The following is a 15,761-nucleotide window of genomic DNA, read 5'->3' on the forward strand; positions in this document are numbered from 1 at the left end:
AAAAAAAAAAAAAAAAATCTGATAAGTATAATTAAAAGAATTATTCCCTTTTCGCTAATTCCTAATAATTCTCTAATTTAAAATGAACCGAATAGAGCATTAATTATAAATTGACTTACATTTTTCGATTTAAAAGAAGCCAAAAAACCATGTCATATTTAAGAAAGAATTTTAGGAAGAAGCTCTATAAATAGAAAAGAAATAATGCATAATTTTAATATTAATAATACAATAAACTTTGATCTTAATTTTTGTACCTTAACCGAATAAAATCGAATTACCTTAATTTTTTTTCCTAATGTAATTAACGAAAACTTGTGAAAATATTTCATTCAAATTAAACCGTCCTGTGAAAAGTATAGCATTTAATTCAGTTCAGAATGAAATGCTGTTTAAAAATATGTTGTTTTCACATACTTAGGACTCTGAAGTGTTGTAGAAAAAGAAAATATATACATTTATATGTATATTTGCGACGTAATTACAAAATATTTACACCAGAACGCGTCAAATCCCATAGAACTCAATGGTAAATGACCCAATTTTTTGGTCACCACGTAGGGATCGCCGGTGCTTCAGAGCAGGGTACGGAGAAACTTGTTTAGGGCGACTCCATCTTACTTCCTACCTCCATGTTTTTTACCGCTTAGCCGCTGTTTATTAATTTTTATTTGTCTAACTAATTATTTATTTTTTCTGATATTTGAACTTTTTCTCAGATTTATTTTCAAAGGAACAATGTCTAGAAAGTTTTGCGAATCCAAAATAAATGATTAAGTCTTAGATGAGATACGTTCTACCAATCAAAAAATTTTTTTTCACGTTTAGAATGTAACATATGTAAGTTGTTATGCATACTGCTTATCTCAACTATTCTTATCTCAAAAAATGCTCAATTTTTTTTTCTCTTTTGAAATCAATAGAAATTTTTTTTTATGAAACTAACCCCAGTAAAACATAGAATTTTATGTTTGAATGTTAGCTTCAAGAATGGAGCTAACAAACAAGTTATAATCCTTCACAGGAGCATGCAAACTGTCAATGACCTTCTGTAAGATTGCTGGTGACTTCTCACTAGTCAAAAGAGTCCGCCAAGCGGTAAAGTCGTGGAACACTGGAAGTTCAGTCAGAGTTTCCAATCCCGCAGACGGGCTGACTGCATGGGCCTTTTCGTAGTTTTCCCCATGTGTAATTTGTACATGAGCCAGTATCTCTTAGAAAGACTTCCACGAAGGCATCCCTCTACTCAGGCAGATAGCCCTCGAGGCTTTGCTGTGCTCACATACACTAAACCAAACCAAACTCACTAATCAACTTGATGTTCAGTAACAATAGAATAAGGTTAAAGGTTGAAACCTTTTATTCAAGAGTACACCTTGTGCTTAACATATAGACTACTGCTTGTGATGTTATGTTACGTAGAAGTAAAGGAGCCACGTAATATTTACCTGAAGTAAGTACACATTAGCTCTAAACACAAACTAGAAAAACAACAACATTCCGGCGTCTTCGAGTCACAATGAAATTGTGACTCCAGCCAACACCGAAAGTTCTGCACCGTCGGGCGTTAAATTAAAATGCATTACATTACATGATATATATAGCGATACATAGTTGTACATGTATATGTTTTATGGCATTATTTATTGTAATGGTACAGGCATCATCTTTCAGGACATTGCATATTGCAGTAGATAAAGGCATGATGTAGATGATGTTCTTTTAGGGCGTGTTTGCAAACATGATCTGTTTACATGAGTGTTTGCTATCAAAATTAAGTTAGCTATAAAATTGTTTACAAAGCTTACTTCATTCTGCATATTTATGCTTACTGCTTACATTTAAATATTGTTGTACAGATGTGCTGATACTTTAGCTACTCAGTATTGACGAATGAGTTGCTAAAGTTTCAGCACAACCATACAACAATACTTAAATTGTTGTGTTGATATTTTAACAACTCAATCGACAAAATATTGAGTTGCTAAAGCATCAGCACAACCAATAAACCTAAATTTTCAAGGTAATAAATAGAGGATTTCAAGATTAGCCTAACAGGCCTTTTCAGAAAATTAACTTACTGGTGCACTTAATGCAACGGCTAAACCCTGACAGCAAAAGTTGACATAGCCAATTCTCGCAATTCCTTTCAATCGCAAAAGCTTCGCCATAAATACTCTTCACTCATTTGCATTCTAAACATGTTTACTTACTAACTTATTTACATCCGGGTGAGGAAGCGGAAAGTAGAATTGACAGTACAGGCTGAAATAATACATAACAGGATAGTATTTTCTCCCTCCTTCCAGCATGCCTTCGCGGTGTAATGGTTAGCACACTCGGCGCGTATTCGAGAGGTTCAAGTTAAGAGTCCAGGCAAGCACATTGCTAAATTTTCATATCTCCTGCATGATGCCTGAACTAAAAAAAAGGTGGTGGATGATGATTCTTCTCCACCAAGATTTGACGACTGGGTCCCCTAATACCCAGTGGCCTTTAAAAGGGGGAGTAAATAAGGTATTTTCTCCCTCCTTCTAGAATGCCTTCATGGTGTAACGGTTAGTACAATTGGCTCATATTCGAAAGATCCAGGCTCGAGTCTCGAAGAGGGCATTGCTTATTTTTCCTTTCTCCCGCATATATATATATATATATATATATATATATATAATAATAATAATTTATTTCCTAAACAGTATTGATTAATTGATTATATTATCTCCTAAGTTTAATTAAAGTAGAATTATTTTAAAAGCGTGCATCCATACTGGTAAGTTATATTTTGAAAGATGTTTTGAAGTAATTTGAAAGCAAAATGTTAATAATGTTTTAACGGGGACTGGAGTTAAATCATCATGAAGAATAAAATTTCAATTGTAAAAGGAAAAATTAAAACATGTAATCATTGTCATTGATCGGAAATTAGTTGACTTTTCAAGGGGAACAAACCAACTCCCGTTCAATGAACAATAATTGATAAAAATACGTAAATACGAAAGTGTTTCGTCTTTACTCGAGTTATAAGTTAAAGGCAAACCGGCAATTCTAGTCAGGCCAAATATTTCCGCGAATAGAAGGAATTATGAACCAATGCTGATATTCAAAGAACATATTCTTATGAAGCATTTTAGTCAATTCAATTTGGAGTAAAAATCAATTACTGTAGAGAAATCCTATTTAACTCGAGTAATCGTCCCCGACACTTTCATGTTTATGCATTTGAGTACCATATTATTTGTAGAAATTAAACATTGGAAATTGTCATTATGAAATCGAATTCAAAGTAAAGTTGAAATAAACATAGAAGATTATAAAAAAAGATAAATAATGCAAAATTTGTAAAAACAAATCAAAGACAATATAAAAATAATATAAAAAATAATATAGAAAATAATATATAATAAGAACAGTGAATGTACAGGAAGATATAAAGGCCAGAAAAGGTATTAAGTAACTTACATTCTTTCTAGTGGGGGAGTTGGCAAAGTGTTCTCTTCGTGTCTGACTCAGAAGTGTAGGGTGTCCGAAAATTCTTAATGGCAGTAGGGGCTTTGAATAATATCAGTCGGTAAAACTTGAAGCAATTTATGGTAGTGGGTGGGACTTGGAATTCTTGAGGGATGTATTTTGTGGAGTTCTTATCTGAGAGACACCATCTGTTAAGATTTTTTTGAAAATACTAGTGAATGGAAATTAATTAATTTCTGGCTAATTGTCGTGTCGCAATGATTAAGAATTTAAGAAAGGAAAAAAGCATTTTGTGTCCAAGAGCTAATAGACAGTTACTTAATACCTTTTCTGGCCTTTATATCTTCATGTACATTCACTGATCTTATTTATATTATTTTCTATATTATTTTTTATATTATTTTTATATTGTGTTTGATTTGTTTTTACAAATTTTGCATTATTTATCTTTTTTTATAATCTTCTATGTTTATTTCAACTTTACTTTGAATTCGATTTCATAATGACAATTTCCAATGTTTAATTTCTACAAATAATATAGTACTCAAATGCATAAACATCAAAGTGTCGGGGACGATTACTCGAGTTAAATAGGATTTCTCTACAGTAATTGATTTTTACTCCAAATTGAATTGACTAAAATGCTTCATAAGAATAAGTTCTTTCAATATCAGCATTGGTTCATAATTCCTTCTATTCGCGGAAATATTTGGCCTGACTAGAATTGCCGGTTTGGCTTTAACTTATAACTCGAGTAAAGACGAAACGGTTACAGCCGAAAACATCGCGGCAAAAACATCGCGGACGAAAACATCGCGGAGAAAACAACGCAAGGCGAAAACATCGCAGTTCTAAAACATCGTGGTACAAAACATCGTCGTCGAAAATAAAGCGGTTCAAAAACTTCGCAGTTTAAAATTATCGCCGTCGAAAATATCGTGGTAAAAAATAAAGTATCTATTAATCATCGCATGACGATAACATCGCAGACATGCTTTTTTCAGGCTTTAATAACTGTAAATGGATATTCCCATAATGATTTGTGAGCGCAAGTGATGTAAGGAAGGATAATTTTTACTTTCACATTTTTTTATTAACTAATAAATTTTTGCTGAAAAAATAAGAAGGAAACTTAAGCATAGAAAATTAAATGCAACTTAATAGATTATACTTTTTATGAAAAATTACCTGTAAAATCTTTATTAAAAATAATTTATTATGGTCTTTGTTAGTTAACTATGTTGATTTAAAATTCTATTAAGTGCTATAAGTTGCATTAATTTTCTATGCTTAAGTTTCCTTTTTATTTTCTCAGCAAAAATGTATTAATAAAAAATATGAAAGTAAAAATTATCCTTCTTACCCTCTTGCGCTCACGAATCATTATGGGAATATCCATTTACAGTTATTAAAGCATGTCTGAAAAAAGCATGTCTGCGATGTTATCGTCATGCGATGATTTGTAGATACTTTATTTTTTATCACGATATTTTCGACGACTATGTTTTTAAATTGCGAAGTTTTTGAACCGCTTTATTTTCGACGACGATATTTTGTACCACGATGTTTTAGAACTGCGATGTTTTTCTCTTTGCGATGTGTTCTCCCACGATGTTTTGTAGCACGACGTTTTCGCCTTGCGTTGTTTTCTCCGCGACGTTTTCCTCCGCGATGTTGTCGGCGGACACCAGACGAAACACTTTCGTATTTACGTATTTTTATCAATTATTGTTCATTGAACGGGAGTTGGTTTGATTCCCTTGAAAAGTCAACTAATTTTCGATCAATGACAATGATTACATGTTTTAATTTTCCTTTTACAATTGAAATTTTATTCTTCGTGATGATTTAACTCCAGTCCCCGTTAAAACATTATTAACATTTTGCTTTCAAATTACTTCAAAACATCTTTCAAAATATAACTTACCAGTATTAACCAGTAACTTACCAGTTATAACTTACCAGTTTTTAGAATTAAAATAAGCAGTGTGGCCAGTATTCCCTTTCACCTCCCTTTGTCACACTGATACAAAGGCACTTCCATTTCTTGCGTAAATATAAAAACAAAGATACACATACATGTATATGTATGTGTATCTTTGTATACCTATATACAGTATAGATTCACACTTTTAAAATAATTCTACTTTAATTAAACTCGGGAGATAATATAATCAATTAATCAATACTGTTTAGGAAATAAATTATTATTAACTAACTTTGCAGCAATTGCGCAAGTAATAATAACTTGTATTCGCACTAAATGGATTTAAGATCATACAACATTATATATATATATATATATAAAACCTAATGACTCTACAGTAAGAACTAAAGATTCGTATAAAATTCTATATAGAGTATAAAATTCTATATTTAAATCAAGTTGGCTCAGTCTAGACCAGTGATTCTCACCAGCTTTTTCCCCATATACCCTTTCCACCATTGCTAAATGATCATTCAACCTCTCCTTCCCAAAACTTGAAAAGTAGATATGTGTTTGTTTAAATACGGATTATTTTTTAAGTAAATTAAACAAGTATCAAACATGTTGGTAAATACCAAAATTTGAATAAATGTTCTTTTTTGTATTCATAAACTAAATCTAAATACTTAATACGTAAAGAAAAGGTGGACTAAATTACTCTCTGAAACTTTGAAATTCCCCTTAGGGCTATTCCTCCTGATTGAGGACCCATAGTCTAGCCAGAATTCGTTTTTAATAGTGACTAAATATACAGATAATTTAATTTGTCCCACTTTTCTTATACTAACTTTTGTCACAGAAACTTCGGATTACGTGCATGTTTTTTGAAAATAAAAGACACAAATTTAAAAAAAAAATATATGTTTAAAATTTGATGTTGAATTCAAAAACAGTTATTTGGTAGCCAGACCTAATAAACCTAAGAGATCAAATTTGAAGTACACCTTACTTGTTCTTACTAACTTCTGCTTAATGAATTAGAATTATTCTTAGAAAAGAACCTTAAAAACTGCTGAAACATTTCGTGCTAGAAAACAAGATATTAGAAACTTTGAACTCATTCAATAGAAGAAAAAAGTTATTCAAAACGTAACTCCATAACAAGACATTTTTTTTCTACTTGATCGTCAACACATGAGGCTTTTAAGAAATACCTCCTACAAGATATGTGGCCACTATTTCTGTGCTGTCAGAATATGAAATTCGTATAAGGAAATCAATGCACTTCGAGGAGAAGAAAATGACCTTAATTTGATAGTTTTTCTACCTAATAAATTTTTACATGTTATGAGTTTCTTTTTCTTAATCTAGGCGAAATAATATTCAACACGTAATAACAGCATAAAACCCACAAAAGAAGTGTTCCAGTGAATTTTCAGTTTCTAAATGCTGTTTAAATTTGCTTCAATCAAAGTTTTTGTATATAAATAATTACGGTAAATTGAAATGAACTGTTTTTTAAGCGTTTACAGTTAATCGAGTAATATAATATTTTTATTGAAATAAAAATTATTTTTAATGTGCAAGATTACTTTTCTTACAACGCTGGGCTCATGGTTCTTAAATCCTCTTGTTGCTAAGTTCAGAAACCTGTGTTATTAAAATTATTCGAATAGTTTAACTTTTATTACGGTTTCATATTTTTCATTTTAACTTTCACATGGTTGCGTTTTCAACCATATGAAAGTTAAAATGAAAAATATTACTTGTACGTAAATTTTAATATATGTAATAATTTAATGTTTTTAGAAATAGTTCAGTAGTTTTACTTTTAAACAATGGCTTTGATATAACAAGCATGTTTAATTAGTTCATCAAAAAGTTGTTAGAGACACTATCAAATCAGGAACTAGCATATTTTTCCACTCTGCAGTTTTACTGCAAAAACAGTGAATTATCCCTTTAAAAATGGTTAAAAAATATTTAATTCCTTTCATTTTCCAATTATTGAAATTTTTAAAATAATTGAAATTCTAACTAAATCCTTAGACAAAAGGTTATTCAAGAACTATACTAAAGAAATGTAAGAAAGGGGTTAACTTCAGTTACAAGCGGAATTTCAGATAATGTTATTTTCTAGTAGGTAACTAACAAAAAACATTTAAAATCCTCTTTAATTGTTCTCCTGCCACACCCTCCCTTCTGAGGCCTTCTTTGGCGCCCCAGGTTCCATAGGGAATAAAGCAATTAAGCAAGGCTCTCCTCTCTTTAACTGCTTTTTCACACAGCTGGGGGCAAAAGAAAAGGAAGGCAATGGTTTCCTGCCTGAATAGCCAGCGGCCAGTTAGAAAACTACATGACAAAAGCCCACAAGACGAATGCCCACTTAAAACCAGCACACATTTTCAGGAAATCCAAAATAACTATGACTTCCTGAAAAATTTTACGAGTAATTATTATGATTAAAAAAATTAAATTTCAAGTGGGAATGAAATTAATTTATGTAAAATCCAAGTTGTCAAAATTTAACTGGATTATTTGAAACCACCATTAAAACGGTGTTTGCGCTTAATCATAATAGAATACTGTACTTTTATTTTTTTTTCGTTAAAATGAAAGTTCGGCTTTAATTCTCCATATTAAATTCATATAATGCAAAATTTTCTGTAGTGTTAAATTATTCATAAATTATTCTCTGTATATGATGAAAATTTACATACATATTATACTCCTTATAATTTTGTAGAATTAAAAAAAGGTGTGTGGCCAGTATTCCCTTTCACCTCCCTTTGTCACACTTATACAAAGGCACTTCCATTTCTTGCGTAAATATAAAAACAAAGATACATACATGTATATGTTTTTAATTATATTATTTTGATTGACTCTCTGTACTATATATATATATAGGAATTTAATTCAGCCGGAGACGAAAATGAAATGTGTTCCGCTACTTAAATTTATTGTTCAATTATTTCTTATTCATTTATTTTTTATTTTATCTCTATTCATGACGTATATATCGGTGTGGGTTTTTGTTAGTGTGGACTTTTATCAGCGTGCCCTTCTATCTATGTGGGCTTTTATCTGTGTGGGCTTTCATCGGTGTGGGTATTAGTCACGTGGGCAATTATCCCAGTGGGGTCATTTTTGTGGGCTTTTGTCGTGTGCACTTTCGTCCTTTTGTCTGGTCACCGCATGGACTTTATGTATTTCCTTCACAATGCATTTTGCTGTGAAATGACAAACATTGTACAGTTAATAATTAAAAATAAAAGTATGTTTTGACTAACAAAACTAAAGAAAGGAATATTTATACATGATTAATAAAAATTAATTATTCATGTAATATTATATCTAGAGTAAGGTACCATCCTTATACTCATTATTCGAATTGTCGTATATTGATACTTTGATACCCCCCTTACTTTGTTTAAAAATTTGAAATTAGATTCCATTTACTCAAAAACCAGTATTATATTTATTTGTTCCATCTGCTTAGTTACACTTAAGTGATTAAAGTTCTAGTCATTGTACAAGGCATATATAATAAATATGTTTTTCTCCTATCTAAAATATCTATTTGTAAAATATCTTTTGAAGTAAATCTTTTAATTATAATAATGATTAATCTTTTATGTGGTAAGATTATGTAAATTATGTATGGATATTAGATTTAAGTGACTGAAATTTAAAAATTTCAATGGGAAAGTGGTGTTTACTTGGAATATTCCCATGATTCTCGAGTTACCTGGAGTCTTGTTAGACAACAATGCTGCATAAATGTACTAGACCGTTTGGCAGATGAAGCTACTATGTATTTTTCTGCATTGCATGGAAAATAGAGGTGTGTTCTTATACCTGTTACCCATCATCTGGCTCGTAAGTATGAATAAAATATTAAGATACTTATTTATTGATTTATTATTTATTGAAAAATATTTTTATGATATAAATCCAGATGTATTGCATAGTTACAAGAACTATCTATTAGTTTTCATGTTAGTTCTAAGCTTTATTGTAAATTTTATTTTTTTACTTTGAAAAAGAATAATTGTGATGAAATATTATATTCTGGACGATTATATATCTCTAAACCACAGAATTTCTAGCAGCAATTTGCCATCAGTGTCAACATTAAAAAATCATTATACTGAATAATTCACCTTATAGCTGTAAACTGCTAATATTTTGATACAATTGGACATATTATTTTAGGATATGTCTCTTAATCTTCTCTTAACTCGTTCCATACTCAAATCATCCCCTTAGAAGCTAAGATTGAGAATACTCGTCTCCTCAAGCAACAATTGGATGCTGTACGAGTCGCATCGGACATGGACCAGCATACACCTCTTACGGCAAAAGCAAACTGTGATACATTGAAAGTACTGGAGCCCCTTAAGGGTAAGTGTGTTTTTAAATATCTCAGTATGCTAAAAAAACCCTTAGATAGCCTTGCTAATGCTTTTAATGATAATTTTAAGTTAAATATAAAAAGAAAACAACATGAAATCTCGGATAATTCAAACGCTAATTCTAACCACGAGGATGGTAAGCCTATAAGGCATACATACGTATAGTATATTTTTCAGTTGCAATACCTTATTACCACTGAGAATTTTTTGCGATTCCCAGGACGCCATAATACAGTCAAAAAGTCATTAATTCAGACACCCATAATCCGGAATGATCTATAATCCGGACCTCAAAGCTACAAACTTTCTGCGCATGCGTCGCGTTTACGTGTGCTCGTAAGACCTTTACGGCTGTGACTTTGCCTGTGCACATGCGCATAATACGTTTACGCATGCGCGTTTAACGTATAACGGACGGTATAAGCTGAGCTAAAATTATTCAATTCAGTTAATGTTGCAGATTGCGTTGTTCCTTAATCTTCGAATTGGATCAGGCTTATTATTTTTTGCAGACTGTTAGAGCAATTTTATAAAAGTAAGCTTGAACTTTCGATTATGTCAAACAGAATTTCCGATATATATTTACTAATATGTACAGGATCTACAAAGCAAAAGTATGTTTCGAAGTCCATTAAACAAAAAGTGGAATTGCTGCAAAAAATGGAAAAAGGCATATCCTTTGTTTCTTAACCATTCCGAAATCTGTTTATCAATTTCATGCTGCTCTGCGGGGGGGACATCGCAGCGCGCAATGAACTGGAAGTTGATTTGTCAGCACTATCCTTATCTTCAGGACAAATGTTTTTATTTTATTCGGCTTATAATTCCTTACTAAATGTAGTATTTCATCTCGATGTATTCCGTCTTTGATATGATTTAAATCAAATTCCTTGTCATTATAAATATCACAAGTACACATCAAATAGTTTTCTGGTTGCAATTTTCTAATTTCGACTATGCTTAATGTATGCTTTACGCATGTGCTTGTTGAAAGAAATGTTTAATAAAGTAAACAAATAAATATTAAGCTTTTTTTTGTAAATTTTGATACCCTTTAGATCATAATTGTTCTTTATTTCATAAATAACGGTTTCATATTTTTAATTGTATAATTTCTGCATGCCATCTTACCAGATTTAAACTGATGATCTATAATCCGGAATCGCCAAAGTCCCGACGAGTCCGGATTAACTACTTTTGACTGTATTTACAAAAATTCTGTGGAACCCAATAAGTACTGCGCAAATCCCACACATGCGTGAGTGAAACTGTCAATTTTTTCTTTTGTACACTTGCAGTTTTAGGTCACTACATTTAATTTCTAATTTTAAGACATAGAACAATGTGAACATTTTAAATAAGTAACAGATGAAATGACAGCGTCACGTGCAAAGCAAGAAAAATGAACGTTTCTATTATAAAATGAAGGTGTCGAAACGGATTCATTTTTTTTTCTTTGTCTGTATTGCCATATCTATTTTAAGATGTATTGTATTATGTAAAAATATTTGGTAATTGTAAAAGTATTATAATAAATTAAAGAAATATCAAAACTGCTAAAATTCTAGGCAACCCCCTGCTGCAAGTCCAGCGACTCCAGTTTAAGAAACCCTGGTATAGACAGACAACCCGGCGAAATTACGCCCTAATTGAGATACAGACATAAAACTTATATCAAAATGATGGGGCATGCATTTGCAGTTGAAAGCAGCAAAACGCATCAAAATGGATCATTAACTTTCGAGTCGTGTGATTTTGATGCGGCTTGCTGCTTTCAAAAGCATTTTCCTACAACTTGCATCCTATTTGAGATGCAGATATAAAATTTGTGGAGCATGAAATTGCTATTGAATGCAGGAAACCGCATCAAAATCGGACAATCGGTTCCCGTGTAAAACAGATTTTAAAAAACTGTAATTCTTAGAGATGCATCAAATTTCATTGCCATGAAAAATATATTTCGTCCTCTGGACCCTGAAAACGATACTAATTATGTCCAGAATGCAGTTAACACTGTAAATCAACGAAGCACTTCAAGTCAAAATTTACCTACACCACCACAACCAAAAGTTGTTCCTCCAGTCAAAAATTCTACAATGATATAACCAGGGCAAACAAGTCCACAATACCAATTTTAAATCATATCAAATCCGAAGAACACAGGAAAAGGCCTAAAACCATCCTCAGAGACATACAATAAAGGTTTTTGATAAACGTTTAATTACTGTAAAGGCCCTTATTTTTGCAGGCCGTAATTTTCACAAAAATGAATATATCGGTGATTTCGCGAGTTGAAAATTTCACGAATTTTATATGAACAGAACAGAAAGTTGAAAAATTTTAAAAGTACTTAAGTAAAGTTGGGGGAAAAAAAAAGTATTTCGCAAAGCTTTGATTTTTGCGATTACGACGGGCTCACGAAAATAAGGGCCTTTACACCAGTTTAAAAAAGACCCAAAAAACTAATTAATTATTCTTTAACTAATTATTGTAATATACCTAATTGCCTAGCTTAGCACCAAAAATTGGGAAAATTAAAATTTTTATTCCTATCGGATCACTAATTAATATTGAAGCAGGCTTAATTTAATTTTTCCATCATGTCCTCTACCCCCTCATTCACTCAGCCATCCCTTTAAATTAGTATGGATTGAAGACAAGAAAGAATTTCAACCAATCACAAAAAATGCTGGTGGAAAAAATTGAAATAAGTGAGAGATGGAGCGCTTAACGAGGATCCTTAAGCGCTCCATCTCTCACTTTGTAATCACAGTTCAACAGCTTTCGGCCATGAAGGCGGTAGCTATCATAATCATACCACACACTCTACAACCAATCACGTTCGTCTCGATCTAGTTACTCAACCGTAAACCACAGAAGGATTTTTCGCCGATTTAATGGCTATATCCAAACTAAACAATAAAATTATCATAGGTAGAGACTTTAACTCACACCACAAAAATCGGAACTGCAGAAATGATAATTCAAATGGTCACATTGTTAATCAATTTGCCTCAACGGCCAACTTTACTGTTGTAGCTCCCTCCTACCCAACATGCTATAGATCTGCAAGCATTATTGAATTTTTCCTGCTAAAAAATATTTATCAACCATCAAGGATAGAAAGATTACGTGAACTATTCTCTGATTATAACCCTGTTTTAATGGAGGTGAATATCAGTAGCTATAGTACATCACACAAAAGAGCCTTTATTATGAACTGGGTAGCTCTAAACAACACTCAGTACCCGTTACCCGCGATACACAGTGAAGACGAGTTAGACGCAGTTATCGAAGATTTTACTAGCACACTTAACCGTGCTCTGAAAAATAGCAAGGCGGTCCCGTTGACTGGTAGGGCCAGAGATCCTGCTATTAGAGAACTTTTAGCTAACAGAAAGAGAGCTAGAAAAATATGGCAGAGGACCAGATGCCCAGAAGTTAAGAGAATTTTAAATCGGCTGAATCAGGAAGTCAGTACACGCACAAAACAAATGGTCTAGATATTTAGAATCACTCTCTACTGATGATCATGTATATGGAAAACTGCTTCTAGATATAATAGATGCTACACAAATATTCTGCCCCTTAATGGCCCCTCTGGGATCACATACACAGAAACTGAGAAAGCTGAGTCACTAGCTGATCACTACGCTACTCAGTTTTACATTAACATCTCACACCCAGACACAGAACGCACAGTTAGTTACACTAACAATTTATACTTTTCATAACCAAAAACAGACAACATCCGTCTTGCTAAACCTTCGGAAGTTAACACCGCCACCTCCATACCTGTCCCTTTCAATGATGTTCGATCGATTATTGCGGCTTCCCCGCTCTCTCCAGATGAGTATGCGATGAGAATCGCTACTCAGACTGAATCTGCTCTCATCTGTAAAGAGTACTCGTCCCCATTCATTGTCTCTCCAATTCCGGTGTTCCCGGCACCACAGAGAACGCCTTCTCCGATGGGCAGGCGTTACAGGTACACACCGTACAGGGCGTCGTGCAAACAGACCACCACCCTGCAGTCTTCTGGCCACGGTAAAACGCGATATCTGTCGTCCAGTCGCCTGCGTCGTGTGTCTAGCGATTTCTCCCGCTGTCTGCCGCCTGTTTCTTCTGGCCTGTAAGGCAATATACCGGTCATCTGCAGGTGTGGTTCCTCGTGAACGACCACTACTAAACCCCCGGATAGCTGTTCCTGTAGTTTTAAATTGTCTCCAAAGTCGTGAAACGATGCTATGAGCAATTCCGATCTCTGCAGCCACACTTGTCACACGGCGGCCTTCCTCCAACTTCCCAATGACCTCGGGTAAAAGCATCCAGATGTCATCTAACAGATTGATTATTCGCCATTTCTCGCCGAGGCAGCAACTCAGTGTGATTTTAACTGCTATACGGTGTGCAATCTCTTTGCCAGAAATACTGATCTTTCACCGAGAACATGCTTTATACAACTCAGACACTCCCCCATTATGTCTACCTGCATATCTGCGCAAGTGCTACCGTAGATCACCTTACTTAATCTCGGGATTGGTCTTTCTGTCCGCTCTGCCTCTTCGTTCAGCTGATATGCTAATTTTTCGACTTCGTCCTTAATTTTTGCACACCAGTGTATTTCATGTGCTATACACAGGATAAGGTACAACCCAGGAACCTGGAAATGATGTGTGTCTTTGTACCCTTCTAAAGGAGTATGGATTGAAAACAGCCTAGGCCTTCCCCGTAGCACACTGTAAATCACACTTCACCCAATAGGATTACTCCTCTGCCAGCCAACAGAAGTTCAACAAGCTCCCGCCTACCACCTGACTACTGAACCATTCAGCCTTGAATACTCGAGGAGAGGGGGAAGAAAAAAGAAGAAAAGGGCTTTTTCTTCTCTCTCCGCCCCCGATTGCCTTTGCTGCTCACACTCCAACTAGCTCTAGGTTTTAACTTCAAAACTCATCATCTTATATTTGCTGCAAACTCTGCCATTACTACTGATTATAATGTCACAATTGCTTTCATTTCATTTCACTGCCATAACTGCTCTTCGAATTTTTATTTTTACGAACTTCAGCAACATTATTTCTTTAACATTCGTAAAAGTATTAACTTACTACACTGGGATAAGGCTATGCCCAGGAACCCACTACAACTGAACATTAGTTCATCGAGGAAGGGCATACTCTAAATGAAGCTGCAGATGTCCAAATAAAAAAGGAAAAGAAAACCTATTCACAATAAATTGTTTCAACAAAGGAAACGATTGTGTGATTTTAGATGACAGTCGGAGAGTATTAGTATCAAATATTTTATTTCATCATACCACCAACAAATATTTTCTTTTGTTTCAGAAGCCCATCAAAAACTTACATGACAGCAAATGCAAATCTAGTATAAATAACGTTTATGTTGCTAAAATAAATTCTGATTTCCAAAGATGGCCTGTTTCTCGCATTGTTGGTAAATCATGGTTGATGGGCATTAAGAATGGTCTTTCCTCTAATTCACTGGACACACACAAATTAGCAGCACGTTGGTGTTAATTCTTTTTAATTCTGTATTAAAATATACAACTTTAAACTTAGTTGACATATGCGGCATTTGAAGTGCAAATAATAAAAATTTTTCTTAAATACTATGCTTTGTTGCTTATCTTTTAGAAATTTAAAGACCTGGAATTCTGCAATTCTGAGTAAAAAATGAAAATAAAAAACAATTAACACCAACAAAAACTTGTGGTAACATGACAGACAAATTATTACAAATACTACAAAAGATCATGCCTTTTCATTTTATTTAACCATATGTTAAAGCAGTATTCTTTATTAGACCTGGAAAAGTTAGAAACAGGAATATATTTTACTACAAAAACTACACGACAATTTTGAAATTAGAAGCTTTTCTGTATGAATTCCACTCTAAAACAATGCAAGTGCAGTCTTGACGATAAG

General features: G+C 33.3%; 1 protein-coding gene and 1 long non-coding RNA gene across 19 annotated transcripts in view; one reads left to right on the plus strand and one right to left on the minus strand.

Moving 5' to 3' along the window:
* Positions 1-15,761, minus strand: part of LOC146995185 (uncharacterized) — a 428,660-nt gene that overhangs the window by 111,625 nt on the left and 301,274 nt on the right. The gene's annotated exons all lie outside the window — the stretch shown is intronic.
* Positions 1-15,761, plus strand: part of LOC146995189 (uncharacterized) — a 96,758-nt gene that overhangs the window by 4,576 nt on the left and 76,421 nt on the right. For 5 of the 10 annotated variants that reach the window (XR_015043611.1, XR_015043612.1, XR_015043610.1 and 2 more), the window contains exon 2: positions 9,668-9,802. This is a non-coding gene — a long non-coding RNA (uncharacterized LOC146995189). Of the gene's footprint in view, positions 1-8,836; positions 9,278-9,613; positions 9,803-15,761 lie in introns of those variants that run through there. The other 5 variants (XR_015043619.1, XR_015043613.1, XR_015043614.1 and 2 more) reach the window with 3 other exon arrangements.

Source organism: Stegodyphus dumicola, chromosome 10 (genome assembly GCF_044657685.1).
Source record: "Stegodyphus dumicola isolate Sdum_Otavi_A_Nest chromosome 10, ASM4465768v1".
In the NCBI taxonomy this organism is placed as follows: domain Eukaryota; kingdom Metazoa; phylum Arthropoda; class Arachnida; order Araneae; family Eresidae; genus Stegodyphus; species Stegodyphus dumicola.